Below are 20,214 nucleotides of genomic sequence, written 5' to 3'. Positions count from 1 at the left end.
TACTCGGTTTAAATGCCTTTATAATCCCATTATTGAATTTATTTTGAATTGTTTTTACATTTTTTGATTAAAACAGATTGTAATTGATTGTTTGCCTCGGGAAACGTTGAGCAAAAGCCATCCATTGTCAAGAAAAGTTCATTTATAGTCACTCTTGCCTAGAAAAGCCTTATTACTCGATTTAAATGCCTTTATAATCCCATTATTGAATTTATTTTGAATTGTTTTTACATTTTTTGATTAAAACAGATTGTAATTGATTGTTTACCTCGGGAAACGTGGAGCAAAAGCCATCCATTGTCAAGAAAAGTTCATTTATAGTCACTCATGCCTAGAAAAGCCTTATTACTCGGTTTAAATGCCTTTATAATCCCATTATTGAATTTATTTTGAATTGTTTTTACATTTTTTAATTAAAACAGATTGTAATTGATTGTTTGCCTTGGGAAACATGGAGCAAATGCCATCCATTGTCAAGAAAAGGTCATTTATAGTCACTCATGCCTAGAGAAGCCTTATTACTCGGTTTAAATGCCTTTACAATCCCATTATTGAATTTATTTTGAATTTTTTTTACATTTTTTGATTAAAACAGATTGTAATAGATTGTTTATCTCGGGAAACATGGAACGAAAGCCATCCATTGTCAAGAAAGACCATTTATAGTCACTCATGCCTAGAAAAGCCTTATTACTCGGTTTAAATGCTTTTATAATCCCATTATTGAATTTATTTTGAATTGTTTTTACATTTTTTGATTAAAACAGGTTGTAATAGATTGTTTATCTCGGGAAACATGGAACGAAAGCCATCCATTGTCAAGAAAACATCATTTATAGTCACTCATGCCTAGAAAAGCCTTATTACTCGGTTTAAATGCCTTTATAATCCCATTATTGAATTTATTTTGATTTTTTTTACAGTTTTTGATTAAAACAGATTGTAATAGATTGTTTATCTCGGGAAACATGGAACGAAAGCCATCCATTGTTAAGAAAAGATCATTTATAGTCACTCATGCCTAGAAAAGCCTTATTACTCGGTTTAAATTCTTTTATAATACCATTATTGAATTTATTTTGAATTTTTTTTACATTTTTTGATTAAAACAGATTGTAATAGATTGTTTATCTCGGGAAACATGGAACGAAAGCCATCCATTGTCAAGAAAACATCATTTATAGTCACTCATGCCTAGAAAAGCCTTATTACTCGGTTTAAATGCCTTTATAATCCCATTATTGAATTTATTTTGAATTGTTTTTACATTTTTTGATTAAAACAGATTGTAATTGATTGTTTGCCTCGGGAAACGTTGAGCAAAAGCCATCCATTGTCAAGAAAAGTTCATTTATAGTCACTCATGCCTAGAAAAGCCTTATTACTCGATTTAAATGCCTTTATAATCCCATTATTGAATTTATTTTGAATTGTTTTTACATTTTTTGATTAAAACATATTGTAATTGATTGTTTGCCTCGGGAAACGTGGAGCAAAAGCCATCCATTGTCAAGAAAAGTTCATTTATAGTCACTCATGCCTGGAAAAGCCTTATTACTCGGTTTAAATGCCTTTACAATCCCATTATTGAATTTATTTTGAATTTTTTTTACATTTTTTAATTAAAACAGGTTGTAATAGACTGTTTATCTCGGGAAACATGGAACGAAAGCCATCCATTGTCAAGAAAAGATCATTTATAGTCACTCATGCCTAGAAAAGCCTTATTACTCGGTTTAAATGCCCTTATAATCCCATTATTGAATTTATTTTGAATTATTTTTACATTTTTTTATTAAAACATATTTTAATTGATTGTTTGCCTCGGGAAACGTGGAGCAAAAGCCGTCCATTGTCAAGAAAAGTTCATTTATAGTCACTCATGCCTAGAAAAGCCTTATTACTCGATTTAAATGCCTTTATAATCCCATTATTGAATTTATTTTGAATTTTTTTTACATTTTTTGATTAAAACAGATTCTAATACATTGTTTATCTCAGGAAACATGGAACGAAAGCCATCCATTGTCAAGAAAACATCATTTATTAACACTCATGCCTAGAAAAGCCTTATTACTCGGTTTAAATGCCTTTATAATCCCATTATTGAATTTATTTTGAACTTTTTTGACATTTTTTTATTAAAACAGATTGTATTTGATTGTTTGCCTCGGGAAACATGGAGCGAAACCCATCCATTGTCAAGAGAAGTTCATTTATAGTCACTCATGCCTAGAAAAGCCTTATTACTCGGTTTAAATGCTTTTATAATCCCATTATCGAATTTATTTTGAATTGTTTTTACATTTTTTGATTAAAACAGATTGTATTTGATTGTTTGCCTTGGGAAACGTGGAGCAAAAGCCATCCATTGTCAAGAAAAGTTCATTTATAGTCACTCATGCCTAGAAAAGCCTTATAACTCGGTTTAAATGCCTTTATAATCCCATTATTGAATTTATTTTGAATTGTTTTTACATTTTTTGATTAAAACAGATTGAAATTGATTGTTTGCCTCGGGAAACGTGGAGCAAAAGCCATCCATTGTCAAGAAAAGTTCATTTATAGTCACTTATGCCTAGAGAAGCCTTATTACTCGCTTTAAATGCCTTTATAATCCCATTATTGAATTTATTTTGATTTTTTTTACAGTTTTTGATTAAAACAGATTGTAATAGATTGTTTATCTCGGGAAACATGGAACGAAAGCCATCCATTGTCAAGAAAGACCATTTATAGTCACTCATGCCTAGAAAAGCCTTATTACTCGGTTTAAATGCCTTTATAATCCCATTATTGAATTTATTTTGAATTGTTTTTGCATTTTTTGATTAAAACAGATTGTAATTGATTGTTTGCCTCGGGAAACGTGGAGCAAAAGCAATCCATTGTCAAGAAAAGTTCATTTATAGTCACTCATGCCTAGAAAAGCCTTATTACTCGATTTAAATGCCTTTATAATCCCATTATTGAATTTATTTTGAATTGTTTTTACATTTTTTGATTAAAACATATTGTAATTGATTGTTTGCCTCGGGAAACGTGGAGCAAAAGGCATCCATTGTCAAGAAAAGTTCATTTATAGTCACTCATGCCTAGATAAGCCTTATTACTCGATTTAAATGCCTTTATAATCCCATTATTGAATTTATTTTGAATTGTTTTTAAATTTTTTGATTAAAACATATTGTAATTGATTGTTTGCCTCGGGAAACGTGGGGCAAAAGCCATCCATTGTCAAGAAAAGTTCATTTATAGTCACTCATGCCTAGAAAAGCCTTATTACTCGGTTTAAATGCCTTTATAATCCCATTATTGAATTTATTTTGAATTGTTTTTACATTTTTTAATTAAAACAGATTGTAATTGATTGTTTGCCTTGGGAAACATGGAGCAAATGCCATCCATTGTCAAGAAAAGGTCATTTATAGTCACTCATGCCTAGAGAAGCCTTATTACTCGGTTTAAATGCCTTTACAATCCCATTATTGAATTTATTTTGAATTTTTTTTACATTTTTTGATTAAAACAGATTGTAATAGATTGTTTATCTCGGGAAACATGGAACGAAAGCCATCCATTGTCAAGAAAGACCATTTATAGTCACTCATGCCTAGAAAAGCCTTATTACTCGGTTTAAATGCTTTTATAATCCCATTATTGAATTTATTTTGAATTGTTTTTACATTTTTTGATTAAAACAGGTTGTAATCGATTGTTTATCTCGGGAAACATGGAACGAAAGCCATCCATTGTCAAGAAGAGATCATTTATAGTCACTCATGCCTACAGAAGCCTTATTACTCGGTTTAAATGCCTTTATAATCCCATTATTGAATTTATTTTGAATTGTTTTTACATTTTTTGATTAAAACAGATTGTAATTGATTGTTTGCCTCGGGAAACGTGGAGCAAAAGCCATCCATTGTCAAGAAAAGTTCATTTATAGTCACTCATGCCTAGAAAAGCCTTATTACTCGATTTAAATGCCTTTATAATCCCATTATTGAATTTATTTTGAATTGTTTTTACATTTTTTGATTAAAACATATTGTAATTGATTGTTTGCCTCGGGAAACGTGGAGGAAAAGCCATCCATTGTCAAGAAAAGTTCATTTATAGTCACTCATGCCTGGAAAAGCCTTATTACTCGGTTTAAATGCCTTTACAATCCCATTATTGAATTTATTTTGAATTTTTTTTACATTTTTTGATTAAAACAGGTTGTAATAGATTGTTTATCTCGGGAAACATGGAACGAAAGCCATCCATTGTCAAGAAAAGATCATTTATAGTCACTCATGCCTAGAAAAGCCTTATTACTCGGTTTAAATGCCCTTATAATCCCATTATTGAATTTATTTTGAATTATTTTTACATTTTTTTATTAAAACATATTGTAATTGATTGTTTGCCTCGGGAAACGTGGAGCAAAAGCCATCCATTGTCAAGAAAAGTTCATTTATAGTCACTCATGCCTAGAAAAGCCTTATTACTCGATTTAAATGCCTTTATAATCCCATTATTGAATTTATTTTGAATTTTTTTTACATTTTTTGGTTAAAACAGATTCTAATACATTGTTTATCTCAGGAAACATGGAACGAAAGCCATCCATTGTCAAGAAAACATCATTTATTAACACTCATGCCTAGAAAAGCCTTATTACTCGGTTTAAATGCCTTTATAATCCCATTATTGAATTTATTTTGAACTTTTTTGACATTTTTTTATTAAAACAGATTGTATTTGATTGTTTGCCTCGGGAAACATGGAGCGAAGGCCATCCATTGTCAAGAAAAGTTCATTTATAGTCACTCATGCCTAGAAAAGCCTTATTACTCGGTTTAAATGCTTTTATAATCCCATTATCGAATTTATTTTGAATTGTTTTTACATTTTTTGATTAAAACAGATTGTATTTGATTGTTTGCCTTGGGAAACGTGGAGCAAAAGCCATCCATTGTCAAGAAAAGTTCATTTATAGTCACTCATGCCTAGAAAAGCCTTATAACTCGGTTTAAATGCCTTTATAATCCCATTATTGAATTTATTTTGAATTGTTTTTACATTTTTTGATTAAAACAGATTGTAATTGATTGTTTGCCTCGGGAAACGTGGAGCAAAAGCCATCCATTGCCAAGAAAAGTTCATTTATAGTCACTCATGCCTAGAGAAGCCTTACTACTCGGTTTAAATGCCTTTATAATCCCATTATTGAATTTATTTTGATTTTTTTTACAGTTTTTGATTAAAACAGATTGTAATAGATTGTTTATCTCGGGAAACATGGAACGAACGCCATCCATTGTTAAGAAAAGATCATTTATAGTCACTCATGCCTAGAAAAGCCTTATTACTCGGTTTAAATTCTTTTATAATACCATTATTGAATTTATTTTGAATTTTTTTTACATTTTTTGATTAAAACAGATTGTAATAGATTGTTTATCTCGGGAAACATGGAACGAAAGCCATCCATTGTCAAGAAAAGATCATTTATAGTCACTCATGCCTAGAAAAGCCTTATTACTCGGTTTAAATGCCCTTATAATCCCATTATTGAATTTATTTTGAATTATTTTTACATTTTTTTATTAAAACATATTGTAATTGATTGTTTGCCTCGGGAAACGTGGAGCAAAAGCCATCCATTGTCAAGAAAAGTTCATTTATAGTCACTCATGCCTAGAAAAGCCTTATTACTCGATTTAAATGCCTTTATAATCCCATTATTGAATTTATTTTGAATTTTTTTTACATTTTTTGATTAAAACAGATTCTAATACATTGTTTATCTCAGGAAACATGGAACGAAAGCCATCCATTGTCAAGAAAACATCATTTATTAACACTCATGCCTAGAAAAGCCTTATTACTCGGTTTAAATGCCTTTATAATCCCATTATTGAATTTATTTTGAACTTTTTTGACATTTTTTTATTAAAACAGATTGTATTTGATTGTTTGCCTCAGGAAACATGGAGCGAAGGCCATCCATTGTCAAGAAAAGTTCATTTATAGTCACTCATGCCTAGAAAAGCCTTATTACTCGGTTTAAATGCTTTTATAATCCCATTATCGAATTTATTTTGAATTGTTTTTACATTTTTTGATTAAAACAGATTGTATTTGATTGTTTGCCTTGGGAAACGTGGAGCAAAAGCCATCCATTGTCAAGAAAAGTTCATTTATAGTCACTCATGCCTAGAAAAGCCTTATAACTCGGTTTAAATGCCTTTATAATCCCATTATTGAATTTATTTTGAATTGTTTTTACATTTTTTGATTAAAACAGATTGTAATTGATTGTTTGCCTCGGGAAACGTGGAGCAAAAGCCATCCATTGCCAAGAAAAGTTCATTTATAGTCACTCATGCCTAGAGAAGCCTTACTACTCGGTTTAAATGCCTTTATAATCCCATTATTGAATTTATTTTGATTTTTTTTACAGTTTTTGATTAAAACAGATTGTAATAGATTGTTTATCTCGGGAAACATGGAACGAACGCCATCCATTGTTAAGAAAAGATCATTTATAGTCACTCATGCCTAGAAAAGCCTTATTACTCGGTTTAAATTCTTTTATAATACCATTATTGAATTTATTTTGAATTTTTTTTACATTTTTTGATTAAAACAGATTGTAATAGATTGTTTATCTCGGGAAACATGGAACGAAAGCCATCCATTGTCAAGAAAACATCATTTATAGTCACTCATGCCTAGAAAAGCCTTATTACTCGGTTTAAATGCCTTTATAATCCCATTATTGAATTTATTTTGAATTGTTTTTACATTTTTTGATTAAAACAGATTGTAATTGATTGTTTGCCTCGGGAAACGTTGAGCAAAAGCCATCCATTGTCAAGAAAAGTTCATTTATAGTCACTCTTGCCTAGAAAAGCCTTATTACTCGATTTAAATGCCTTTATAATCCCATTATTGAATTTATTTTGAATTGTTTTTACATTTTTTGATTAAAACATATTGTAATTGATTGTTTCCCTCGGGAAACGTGGAGCAAAAGCCATCCATTGTCAAGAAAAGTTCATTTATAGTCACTCATGCCTAGAAAAGCCTTATTACTCGGTTTAAATGCCTTTACAATCCCATTATTGAATTTATTTTGAATTTTTTTTACATTTTTTGATTAAAACAGATTGTAATAGATTGTTTATCTCGGGAAACCTGGAACGAAAGCCATCCATTGTCAAGAAAAGGTCATTTATAGTCACTCATGCCTAGAGAAGCCTTATTACTCGGTTTAAATGCCTTTATAATCCCATTATTGAATTTATTTTGAATTTTTTTTACATTTTTTGATTAAAACAGATTGTAATAGATTGTTTATCTTGGGAAACATGGAACGAAAGCCATCCATTGTCAAGAAAAGGTCATTTATAGTCACTCATGCCTAGAGAAGCCTTATTACTCGGTTTAAATGCCTTTACAATCCCATTATTGAATTTATTTTGAATTTTTTTTACATTTTTTGATTAAAACAGATTGTAATAGATTGTTTATCTCGGGAAACATGGAACGAAAGCCATCCATTGTCAAGAAAGACCATTTATAGTCACTCATGCCTAGAAAAGCCTTATTACTCGGTTTAAATGCTTTTATAATCCCATTATTGAATTTATTTTGAATTGTTTTTACATTTTTTGATTAAAACAGGTTGTAATAGATTGTTTATCTCGGGAAACATGGAACGAAAGCCATCCATTGTCAAGAAAAGATCATTTATAGTCACTCATGCCTACAGAAGCCTTATTACTCGGTTTAAATGCCTTTATAATCCCATTATTGAATTTATTTTGAATTGTTTTTACATTTTTTGATTAAAACAGATTGTAATTGATTGTTTGCCTCGGGAAACGTGGAGCAAAAGCCATCTATTGTCAAGAAAAGTTCATTTATAGTCACTCATGCCTAGAAAAGCCTTATTACTCGATTTAAATGCCTTTATAATCCCATTATTGAATTTATTTTGAATTGTTTTTACATTTTTTGATTAAAACATATTGTAATTGATTGTTTGCCTCGAGAAACGTGGAGCAAAAGCCATCCATTGTCAAGAAAAGTTCATTTATGGTCACTCATGCCTGGAAAAGCCTTATTACTCGGTTTAAATGCCTTTATAATCCCATTATTGAATTTATTTTGAATTATTTTTACATTTTTTTTTTAAAACAGATTGTAATTGATTGTTTACCTCGGGAAACGTGGAGCAAAAGCCATCCATTGTGAAGAAAAGTTCATTTATAGTCACTCATGCCTAGAAAAGCCTTATTACTCAATTTAAATGCCTTTATAATCCCATTATTGAATTTATTTTGAATTGTTTTTACATTTTTTGATTAAAACAGATTGTAATAGATTGTTTATCTCGGGAAACATGGAACGAAAGCGATCCATTGTCAAGAAAAGATCATTTATAGTCACTCATGCCTAGAAAAGCCTTATTACTCGGTTTAAATGCTTTTATAATCCCATTATTGAATTTATTTTGAATTTTTTTTACATTTTTTGATTAAAACAGAGTGTAATAGATTGTTTATCTCGGGAAACATGGAACGAAAGCCATCCATTGTCAAGAAAAGATCATTTATAGTCACTCATGCCTAGAAAAGCCTTATTACTCGGTTTAAATGCCCTTATAATCCCATTATTGAATTTATTTTGAATTATTTTTATATTTTTTTATTGAAACATAATGTAATTGATTGTTTGCCTCGGGAAACGTGGAGCAAAAGCCATCCATTGTCAAGAAAAGTTCATTTATAGTCACTCATGCCTAGAAAAGCCTTATTACTCGATTTAAATGCCTTTATAATCCCATTATTGAATTTATTTTGAATTATTTTTACATTTTTTTATTAAAACATTTGTAATTGATTGTTTGCCTCGGGAAACGTGGAGCAAAAGCCATCCATTGTCAAGAAAAGTTCATTTATAGTCACTCATGCCTAGAAAAGCCTTATTACTCGATTTAAATGCCTTTATAATCCCATTATTGAATTTATTTTGAATTTTTTTTACATTTTTTGATTAAAACAGATTCTAATACATTGTTTATCTCGGGAAACATGGAACGAAAGCCATCTATTGTCAAGAAAACATCATTTATATACACTCATGCCTAGAAAAGCCTTATTACTCGGTTTAAATGCCTTTATAATCCCATTATTGAATTTATTTTGAACTTTTTTGATATTTTTTGATTAAAACAGATTGTATTTGATTGTTTGCCTCGGGAAACATGGAGCGAAAGCCATCCATTGTCATGAAAAGATCATTTATAGTCACTCATGCCTAGAAAAGCCTTATTACTCGGTTTAAATGCTTTTATAATCCCATTATCGAATTTATTTTGAATTGTTTTTACATTTTTTGATTAAAACAGATTGTATTTGATTGTTTGCCTCGGGAAACGTGGAGCAAAAGCCATCCATTGTCAAGAAAAGTTCATTTATAGTCACTCATGCCTAGAAAAGCCTTATAACTCGGTTTAAATGCCTTTATAATCCCATTATTGAATTTATTTTGAATTGTTTTTACATTTTTTTATTAAAACATATTGTAATTGATTGTTTGCCTCGGGAAACGTGGAGCAAAAGCCATCCATTGTCAAGAAAAGTTCATTTATAGTCACTCATGCCTAGAGAAGCCTTATTACTCGGTTTAAATGCCTTTATAATCCCATTATTGAATTTATTTTGATTTTTTTTACAGTTTTTGATTAAAACAGATTGTAATAGATTGTTTATCTCGGGAAACATGGAACGAAAGCCATCCATTGTCAAGAAAAGATCATTTATAGTCACTCATGCCTAGAAAAGCCTTATTACTCGGTTTAAATGCTTTTATAATCCCATTATTGAATTTATTTTGAATTTTTTTTACATTTTTTGATTAAAACAGATTGTAATAGATTGTTTATCTCGGGAAACATGGAACGAAAGCCATCCATTGTCAAGAAAACATCATTTATAGTCACTCATGCCTAGAAAAGCCTTATTACTCGGTTTAAATGCCTTTATAATCCCATTATTGAATTTATTTTGAATTATTTTTACATTTTTTTATTAAAACAGATTGTAATTGATTGTTTGCCTCGGGAAACGTGGAGCAAAAGCCATCCATTGTCAAGAAAAGTTCATTTATAGTCACTCATGCCTAGAAAAGCCTTATTACTCGGTTTAAATGCCTTTATAATCCCATTATTGAATTTATTTTGAATTATTTTTACATTTTTTTATTAAAACAGATTGTAATTGATTGTTTGCCTCGGGAAACGTGGAGCAAAAGCCATACATTGTCAAGAAATGATCATTTAGAGTCACTCATAACTAGAAAAGCCTTATTACTCGGTTTAAATGCTTTTATAATCTCATTATTGAATTTATTTTGAATTTTTTTTTACATTTTTTGATTAAAACAGATTGTAATTGATTGTTTGCCTCGGGAAACATGGAGCAAAAGCCATCCATTTTCAAGAAAAGTTCATTTACAGTCACTCATGCCTAGAAAAGCCTTATTACTCGGTTTAAATGCCTTTATAATCCCTTTATTGAATTTATTTTGAAATTTTTCTACATTTTTTGATTAAAACAGATTGTAATTGATTGTTTGCCTCGGGAAACATGGAGCAAAAGCCATCCATTGTCAAGAAAAGTTCATTTATAGTCACTCATGCCTAGAAAAGCCTTATTACTCGGTTTAAATGCCTTTATAATCCCATTATTGAATTTATTTTGAATTATTTTTACATTTTTTGATTAAAACAGATTGTAATTGATTGTTTACCTCGGGAAACGTGGAGCAAAAGCCATCCATTGTCAAGAAAAGTTCATTTATAGTCACTCATGCCTAGAAAAGCCTTATTACTCGGTTTAAATGCCTTTATAATCCCATTATTGAATTTATTTTGAATTGTTTTTACATTTTTTAATTAAAACAGATTGTAATTGATTGTTTGCCTTGGGAAACATGGAGCAAATGCCATCCATTGTCAAGAAAAGGTCATTTATAGTCACTCATGCCTAGAGAAGCCTTATTACTCGGTTTAAATGCCTTTAAAATCCCATTATTGAATTTATTTTGAATTTTTTTTACATTTTTTGATTAAAACAGATTGTAATAGATTGTTTATCTCGGGAAACATGGAACGAAAGCCATCCATTGTCAAGAAAGACCATTTATAGTCACTCATGCCTAGAAAAGCCTTATTACTCGGTTTAAATGCTTTTATAATCCCATTATTGAATTTATTTTGAATTGTTTTTACATTTTTTGATTAAAACAGGTTGTAATAGATTGTTTATCTCGGGAAACATGGAACGAAAGCCATCCATTGTCAAGAAAAGATCATTTATAGTCACTCATGCCTACAGAAGCCTTATTACTCGGTTTAAATGCCTTTATAATCCCATTATTGAATTTATTTTGAATTGTTTTTACATTTTTTGATTAAAACAGATTGTAATTGATTGTTTGCCTCGGGAAACGTGGAGCAAAAGCCATCCATTTTCAAGAAAAGTTCATTTATAGTCACTCATGCCTAGAAAAGCCTTATTACTCGATTTAAATGCCTTTATAATCCCATTATTGAATTTATTTTGAATTGTTTTTACATTTTTTGATTAAAACATATTGTAATTGATTGTTTGCCTCGGGAAACGTGGAGCAAAAGCCATCCATTGTCAAGAAAAGTTCATTTATAGTCACTCATGCCTGGAAAAGCCTTATTACTCGGTTTAAATGCCTTTACAATCCCATTATTGAATTTATTTTGAATTTTTTTTACATTTTTTGATTAAAACAGGTTGTAATAGATTGTTTATCTCGGGAAACATGGAACGAAAGCCATCCATTGTCAAGAAAAGATCATTTATAGTCACTCATGCCTAGAAAAGCCTTATTACTCGGTTTAAATGCCCTTATAATCCCATTATTGAATTTATTTTGAATTATTTTTACATTTTTTTATTAAAACATATTGTAATTGATTGTTTGCCTCGGGAAACGTGGAGCAAAAGCCATCCATTGTCAAGAAAAGTTCATTTATAGTCACTCATGCCTAGAAAAGCCTTATTACTCGATTTAAATGCCTTTATAATCCCATTATTGAATTTATTTTGAATTTTTTTTACATTTTTTGGTTAAAACAGATTCTAATACATTGTTTATCTCAGGAAACATGGAACGAAAGCCATCCATTGTCAAGAAAACATCATTTATTAACACTCATGCCTAGAAAAGCCTTATTACTCGGTTTAAATGCCTTTATAATCCCATTATTGAATTTATTTTGAACTTTTTTGACATTTTTTTATTAAAACAGATTGTATTTGATTGTTTGCCTCGGGAAACATGGAGCGAAGGCCATCCATTGTCAAGAAAAGTTCATTTATAGTCACTCATGCCTAGAAAAGCCTTATTACTCGGTTTAAATGCTTTTATAATCCCATTATCGAATTTATTTTGAATTGTTTTTACATTTTTTGATTAAAACAGATTGTATTTGATTGTTTGCCTTGGGAAACGTGGAGCAAAAGCCATCCATTGTCAAGAAAAGTTCATTTATAGTCACTCATGCCTAGAAAAGCCTTATAACTCGGTTTAAATGCCTTTATAATCCCATTATTGAATTTATTTTGAATTGTTTTTACATTTTTTGATTAAAACAGATTGTAATTGATTGTTTGCCTCGGGAAACGTGGAGCAAAAGCCATCCATTGTCAAGAAAAGTTCATTTATAGTCACTCATGCCTAGAGAAGCCTTATTACTCGGTTTAAATGCCTTTATAATCCCATCATTGAATTTATTTTGATTTTTTTTACAGTTTTTGATTAAAACAGATTGTAATAGATTGTTTATCTCGAGAAACATGGAACGAAAGCCATCCATTGTCAAGAAAAGATCATTTATAGTCACTCATGCCTAGAAAAGCCTTATTACTCGGTTTAAATTCTTTTATAATACCATTATTGAATTTATTTTGAATTTTTTTTACATTTTTTGATTAAAACAGATTGTAATAGATTGTTTATCTCGGGAAACATGGAACGAAAGCCATCCGTTGTCAAGAAAACATCATTTATAGTCACTCATGCCTAGAAAAGCCTTATTACTCGGTTTAAATGCCTTTATAATCCCATTATTGAATTTATTTTGAATTATTTTTACATTTTTTTTTAAAACAGATTGTAATTGATTGTTTACCTCGGGAAACGTGGAGCAAAAGCCATCCATTGTGAAGAAAAGTTCATTTATAGTCACTCATGCCTAGAAAAGCCTTATTACTCAATTTAAATGCCTTTATAATCCCATTATTGAATTTATTTTGAATTGTTTTTACATTTTTTGATTAAAACAGATTGTAATAGATTGTTTATCTCGGGAAACATGGAACGAAAGTGATCCATTGTCAAGAAAAGATCATTTATAGTCACTCATGCCTAGAAAAGCCTTATTACTCGGTTTAAATGCTTTTATAATCCCATTATTGAATTTATTTTGAATTTTTTTTACATTTTTTGATTAAAACAGAGTGTAATAGATTGTTTATCTCGGGAAACATGGAACGAAAGCCATCCATTGTCAAGAAAAGATCATTTATAGTCACTCATGCCTAGAAAAGCCTTATTACTCGGTTTAAATGCCCTTATAATCCCATTATTGAATTTATTTTGAATTATTTTTATATTTTTTTATTGAAACATAATGTAATTGATTGTTTGCCTCGGGAAACGTGGAGCAAAAGCCATCCAATGTCAAGAAAAGTTCATTTATAGTCACTCATGCCTAGAAAAGCCTTATTACTCGATTTAAATGCCTTTATAATCCCATTATTGAATTTATTTTGAATTATTTTTACATTTTTTTATTAAAACATATTGTAATTGATTGTTTGCCTCGGGAAACGTGGAGCAAAAGCCATCCATTGTCAAGAAAAGTTCATTTATAGTCACTCATGCCTAGAAAAGCCTTATTACTCGATTTAAATGCCTTTATAATCCCATTATTGAATTTATTTTGAATTTTTTTTACATTTTTTGATTAAAACAGATTCTAATACATTGTTTATCTCGGGAAACATGGAACGAAAGCCATCTATTGTCAAGAAAACATCATTTATATACACTCATGCCTAGAAAAGCCTTATTACTCGGTTTAAATGCCTTTATAATCCCATTATTGAATTTATTTTGAACTTTTTTGATATTTTTTGATTAAAACAGATTGTATTTGATTGTTTGCCTCGGGAAACATGGAGCGAAAGCCATCCATTGTCATGAAAAGATCATTTATAGTCACTCATGCCTAGAAAAGCCTTATTGCTCGGTTTAAATGCTTTTATAATCCCATTATCGAATTTATTTTGAATTGTTTTTACATTTTTTGATTAAAACAGATTGTATTTGATTGTTTGCCTTGGGAAACGTGGAGCAAAAGCCATCCATTGTCAAGAAAAGATCATTTATAGTCACTCATGCCTAGAAAAGCCTTATTACTCGGTTTAAATTCTTTTATAATACCATTATTGAATTTATTTTGAATTTTTTTTACATTTTTTGATTAAAACAGATTGTAATAGATTGTTTATCTCGAGAAACATGGAACGAAAGCCATCCATTGTCAAGAAAAGATCATTTATAGTCACTCATGCCTAGAAAAGCCTTATTACTCGGTTTAAATTCTTTTATAATACCATTATTGAATTTATTTTGAATTTTTTTTACATTTTTTGATTAAAACAGATTGTAATAGATTGTTTATCTCGGGAAACATGGAACGAAAGCCATCCGTTGTCAAGAAAACATCATTTATAGTCACTCATGCCTAGAAAAGCCTTATTACTCGGTTTAAATGCCTTTATAATCCCATTATTGAATTTATTTTGAATTATTTTTACATTTTTTTTTAAAACAGATTGTAATTGATTGTTTACCTCGGGAAACGTGGAGCAAAAGCCATCCATTGTGAAGAAAAGTTCATTTATAGTCACTCATGCCTAGAAAAGCCTTATTACTCAATTTAAATGCCTTTATAATCCCATTATTGAATTTATTTTGAATTGTTTTTACATTTTTTGATTAAAACAGATTGTAATAGATTGTTTATCTCGGGAAACATGGAACGAAAGTGATCCATTGTCAAGAAAAGATCATTTATAGTCACTCATGCCTAGAAAAGCCTTATTACTCGGTTTAAATGCTTTTATAATCCCATTATTGAATTTATTTTGAATTTTTTTTACATTTTTTGATTAAAACAGATTGTAATAGATTGTTTATCTCGGGAAACATGGAACGAAAGTGATCCATTGTCAAGAAAAGATCATTTATAGTCACTCATGCCTAGAGAAGCCTTATTACTCGGTTTAAATGCCTTTATAATCCCATTATTGAATTTATTTTGATTTTTTTTACAGTTTTTGATTAAAACAGATTGTAATAGATTGTTTATCTCGGGAAACATGGAACGAAAGCCATCCATTGTCAAGAAAAGATCATTTATAGTCACTCATGCCTAGAAAAGCCTTATTACTCGGTTTAAATGCTTTTATAATCCCATTATTGAATTTATTTTGAATTATTTTTACATTTTTTTATTAAAACAGATTGTAATTGATTGTTTGCCTCGGGAAACGTGGAGCAAAAGCCATCCATTGTCAAGAAATGATCATTTAGAGTCACTCATAACTAGAAAAGCCTTATTACTCGGTTTAAATGCTTTTATAATCTCATTATTGAATTTATTTTGAATTTTTTTGTACATTTTTTTATTAAAACATATTGTAATTGATTGTTTGCCTCGGGAAACATGGAGCAAAAGCCATCCATTGTCAAGAAAAGTTCATTTATAGTCACTCATGCCTAGAAAAGCCTTATTGCTCGGTTTAAATGCTTTTATAATCCCATTATCGAATTTATTTTGAATTGTTTTTACATTTTTTGATTAAAACATATTGTAATTGATTGTTTGCCTCGGGAAACATGGAGCAAAAGCCATCCATTGTCAAGAAAAGTTCATTTATAGTCACTCATGCCTAGAAAAGCCTTATTGCTCGGTTTAAATGCTTTTATAATCCCATTATCGAATTTATTTTGAATTGTTTTTACATTTTTTGATTAAAACAGATTGTATTTGATTGTTTGCCTCGGGAAACATGGAGCAAAAGCAATCCATTGTCAAGAAAAGTTCATTTATAGTCACTCATGCCTAGAAAAGCCTTATTACTCGGTTTAAATGCCTTTATATTCCCATTATTGAATTTATTTTGAATTGTTTTTACATTTTTTAATTAAAACAGATTGTAATTGATTGTTTGCCTTGGGAAACATGGAGCAAATGCCATCCATTGTCAAGAAAAGGTCATTTATAGTCACTCATGCCTAGAGAAGCCTTATTACTCGGTTTAAATGCCTTTACAATCCCATTATTGAATTTATTTTGAATTTTTTTTACATTTTTTGATTAAAACAGATTGTAATAGATTGTTTATCTCGGGAAACATGGAACGAAAGCCATCCATTGTCAAGAAAGACCATTTATAGTCACTCATGCCTAGAAAAGCCTTATTACTCGGTTTAAATGCTTTTATAATCCCATTATTGAATTTATTTTGAATTGTTTTTACATTTTTTGATTAAAACAGGTTGTAATAGATTGTTTATCTCGGGAAACATGGAACGAAAGCCATCCATTGTCAAGAAAAGATCATTTATAGTCACTCATGCCTACAGAAGCCTTATTACTCGGTTTAAATGCCCTTATAATCCCATTATTGAATTTATTTTGAATTATTTTTATATTTTTTTATTGAAACATAATGTAATTGATTGTTTGCCTCGGGAAACGTGGAGCAAAAGCCATCCATTGTCAAGAAAAGTTCATTTATAGTCACTCATGCCTAGAAAAGCCTTATTACTCGATTTAAATGCCTTTATAATCCCATTATTGAATTTATTTTGAATTATTTTTACATTTTTTTATTAAAACATATTGTAATTGATTGTTTATCTCGGGAAACATGGAACGAAAGCCATCCATTGTCAAGAAAGACCATTTATAGTCACTCATGCCTAGAAAAGCCTTATTACTCGGTTTAAATGCTTTTATAATCCCATTATTGAATTTATTTTGAATTGTTTTTACATTTTTTGATTAAAACAGGTTGTAATAGATTGTTTATCTCGGGAAACATGGAACGAAAGCCATCAATTGTCAAGAAAAGATCATTTATAGTCACTCATGCCTACAGAAGCCTTATTACTCGGTTTAAATGCCTTTATAATCCCATTATTGAATTTATTTTGAATTGTTTTTACATTTTTTGATTAAAACAGATTGTAATTGATTGTTTGCCTCGGGAAACGTGGAGCAAAAGCCATCCATTGTCAAGAAAAGTTCATTTATAGTCACTCATGCCTAGAAAAGCCTTATTACTCGATTTAAATGCCTTTATAATCCCATTATTGAATTTATTTTGAATTGTTTTTACATTTTTTGATTAAAACATATTGTAATTGATTGTTTGCCTCGGGAAACGTGGAGCAAAAGCCATCCATTGTCAAGAAAAGTTCATTTATAGTCACTCATGCCTGGAAAAGCCTTATTACTCGGTTTAAATGCCTTTACAATCCCATTATTGAATTTATTTTGAATTTTTTTTACATTTTTTGATTAAAACAGGTTGTAATAGATTGTTTATCTCGGGAAACATGGAACGAAAGCCATCCATTGTCAAGAAAAGATCATTTATAGTCACTCATGCCTAGAAAAGCCTTATTACTCGGTTTAAATGCCCTTATAATCCCATTATTGAATTTATTTTGAATTATTTTTATATTTTTTTATTGAAACATAATGTAATTGATTGTTTGCCTCGGGAAACGTGGAGCAAAAGCCATCCAATGTCAAGAAAAGTTCATTTATAGTCACTCATGCCTAGAAAAGCCTTATTACTCGATTTAAATGCCTTTATAATCCCATTATTGAATTTATTTTGAATTATTTTTACATTTTTTTATTAAAACATATTGTAATTGATTGTTTGCCTCGGGAAACGTGGAGCAAAAGCCATCCATTGTCAAGAAAAGTTCATTTATAGTCACTCATGCCTAGAAAAGCCTTATTACTCGATTTAAATGCCTTTATAATCCCATTATTGAATTTATTTTGAATTTTTTTTACATTTTTTGATTAAAACAGATTCTAATACATTGTTTATCTCGGGAAACATGGAACGAAAGCCATCTATTGTCAAGAAAACATCATTTATATACACTCATGCCTAGAAAAGCCTTATTACTCGGTTTAAATGCCTTTATAATCCCATTATTGAATTTATTTTGAACTTTTTTGATATTTTTTGATTAAAACAGATTGTATTTGATTGTTTGCCTCGGGAAACATGGAGCGAAAGCCATCCATTGTCATGAAAAGATCATTTATAGTCACTCATGCCTAGAAAAGCCTTATTGCTCGGTTTAAATGCTTTTATAATCCCATTATCGAATTTATTTTGAATTGTTTTTACATTTTTTGATTAAAACAGATTGTATTTGATTGTTTGCCTTGGGAAACGTGGAGCAAAAGCCATCCATTGTCAAGAAAAGTTCATTTATAGTCACTCATGCCTAGAAAAGCCTTATAACTCGGTTTAAATGCCTTTATAATCCCATTATTGAATTTATTTTGAATTGTTTTTACATTTTTTGATTAAAACAGATTGTAATTGATTGTTTGCCTCGGGAAACGTGGAGCAAAAGCCATCCATTGTCAAGAAAAGTTCATTTATAGTCACTCATGCCTAGAGAAGCCTTATTACTCGGTTTAAATGCCTTTATAATCCCATTATTGAATTTATTTTGATTTTTTTTACAGTTTTTGATTAAAACAGATTGTAATAGATTGTTTATCTCGGGAAACATGGAACGAAAGCCATCCATTGTCAAGAAAAGATCATTTATAGTCACTCATGCCTAGAAAAGCCTTATTACTCGGTTTAAATTCTTTTATAATACCATTATTGAATTTATTTTGAATTTTTTTTACATTTTTTGATTAAAACAGATTGTAATAGATTGTTTATCTCGGGAAACATGGAACGAAAGCCATCCATTGTCAAGAAAACATCATTTATAGTCACTCATGCCTAGAAAAGCCTTATTACTCGGTTTAAATGCCTTTATAATCCCATTATTGAATTTATTTTGAATTATTTTTACATTTTTTTTTTAAAACAGATTGTAATTGATTGTTTACCTCGGGAAACGTGGAGCAAAAGCCATCCATTGTGAAGAAAAGTTCATTTATAGTCACTCATGCCTAGAAAAGCCTTATTACTCAATTTAAATGCCTTTATAATCCCATTATTGAATTTATTTTGAATTGTTTTTACATTTTTTGATTAAAACAGATTGTAATAGATTGTTTATCTCGGGAAACATGGAACGAAAGCGATCCATTGTCAAGAAAAGATCATTTATAGTCACTCATGCCTAGAAAAGCCTTATTACTCGGTTTAAATGCTTTTATAATCCCATTATTGAATTTATTTTGAATTTTTTTTACATTTTTTGATTAAAACAGAGTGTAATAGATTGTTTATCTCGGGAAACATGGAACGAAAGCCATCCATTGTCAAGAAAAGATCATTTATAGTCACTCATGCCTAGAAAAGCCTTATTACTCGGTTTAAATGCCCTTATAATCCCATTATTGAATTTATTTTGAATTATTTTTATATTTTTTTATTGAAACATAATGTAATTGATTGTTTGCCTCGGGAAACGTGGAGCAAAAGCCATCCATTGTCAAGAAAAGTTCATTTATAGTCACTCATGCCTAGAAAAGCCTTATTACTCGATTTAAATGCCTTTATAATCCCATTATTGAATTTATTTTGAATTATTTTTACATTTTTTTATTAAAACATATTGTAATTGATTGTTTGCCTCGGGAAACGTGGAGCAAAAGCCATCCATTGTCAAGAAAAGTTCATTTATAGTCACTCATGCCTAGAAAAGCCTTATTACTCGATTTAAATGCCTTTATAATCCCATTATTGAATTTATTTTGAATTTTTTTTACATTTTTTGATTAAAACAGATTCTAATACATTGTTTATCTCGGGAAACATGGAACGAAAGCCATCTATTGTCAAGAAAACATCATTTATATACACTCATGCCTAG

This window comes from Theobroma cacao, chromosome 3 (genome assembly GCF_053813885.1).
Source record: "Theobroma cacao isolate CCN51 chromosome 3, ASM5381388v1, whole genome shotgun sequence".
Taxonomy (NCBI): domain Eukaryota; kingdom Viridiplantae; phylum Streptophyta; class Magnoliopsida; order Malvales; family Malvaceae; genus Theobroma; species Theobroma cacao.
Note: the sequence above shows the minus strand (reverse complement) of the source record.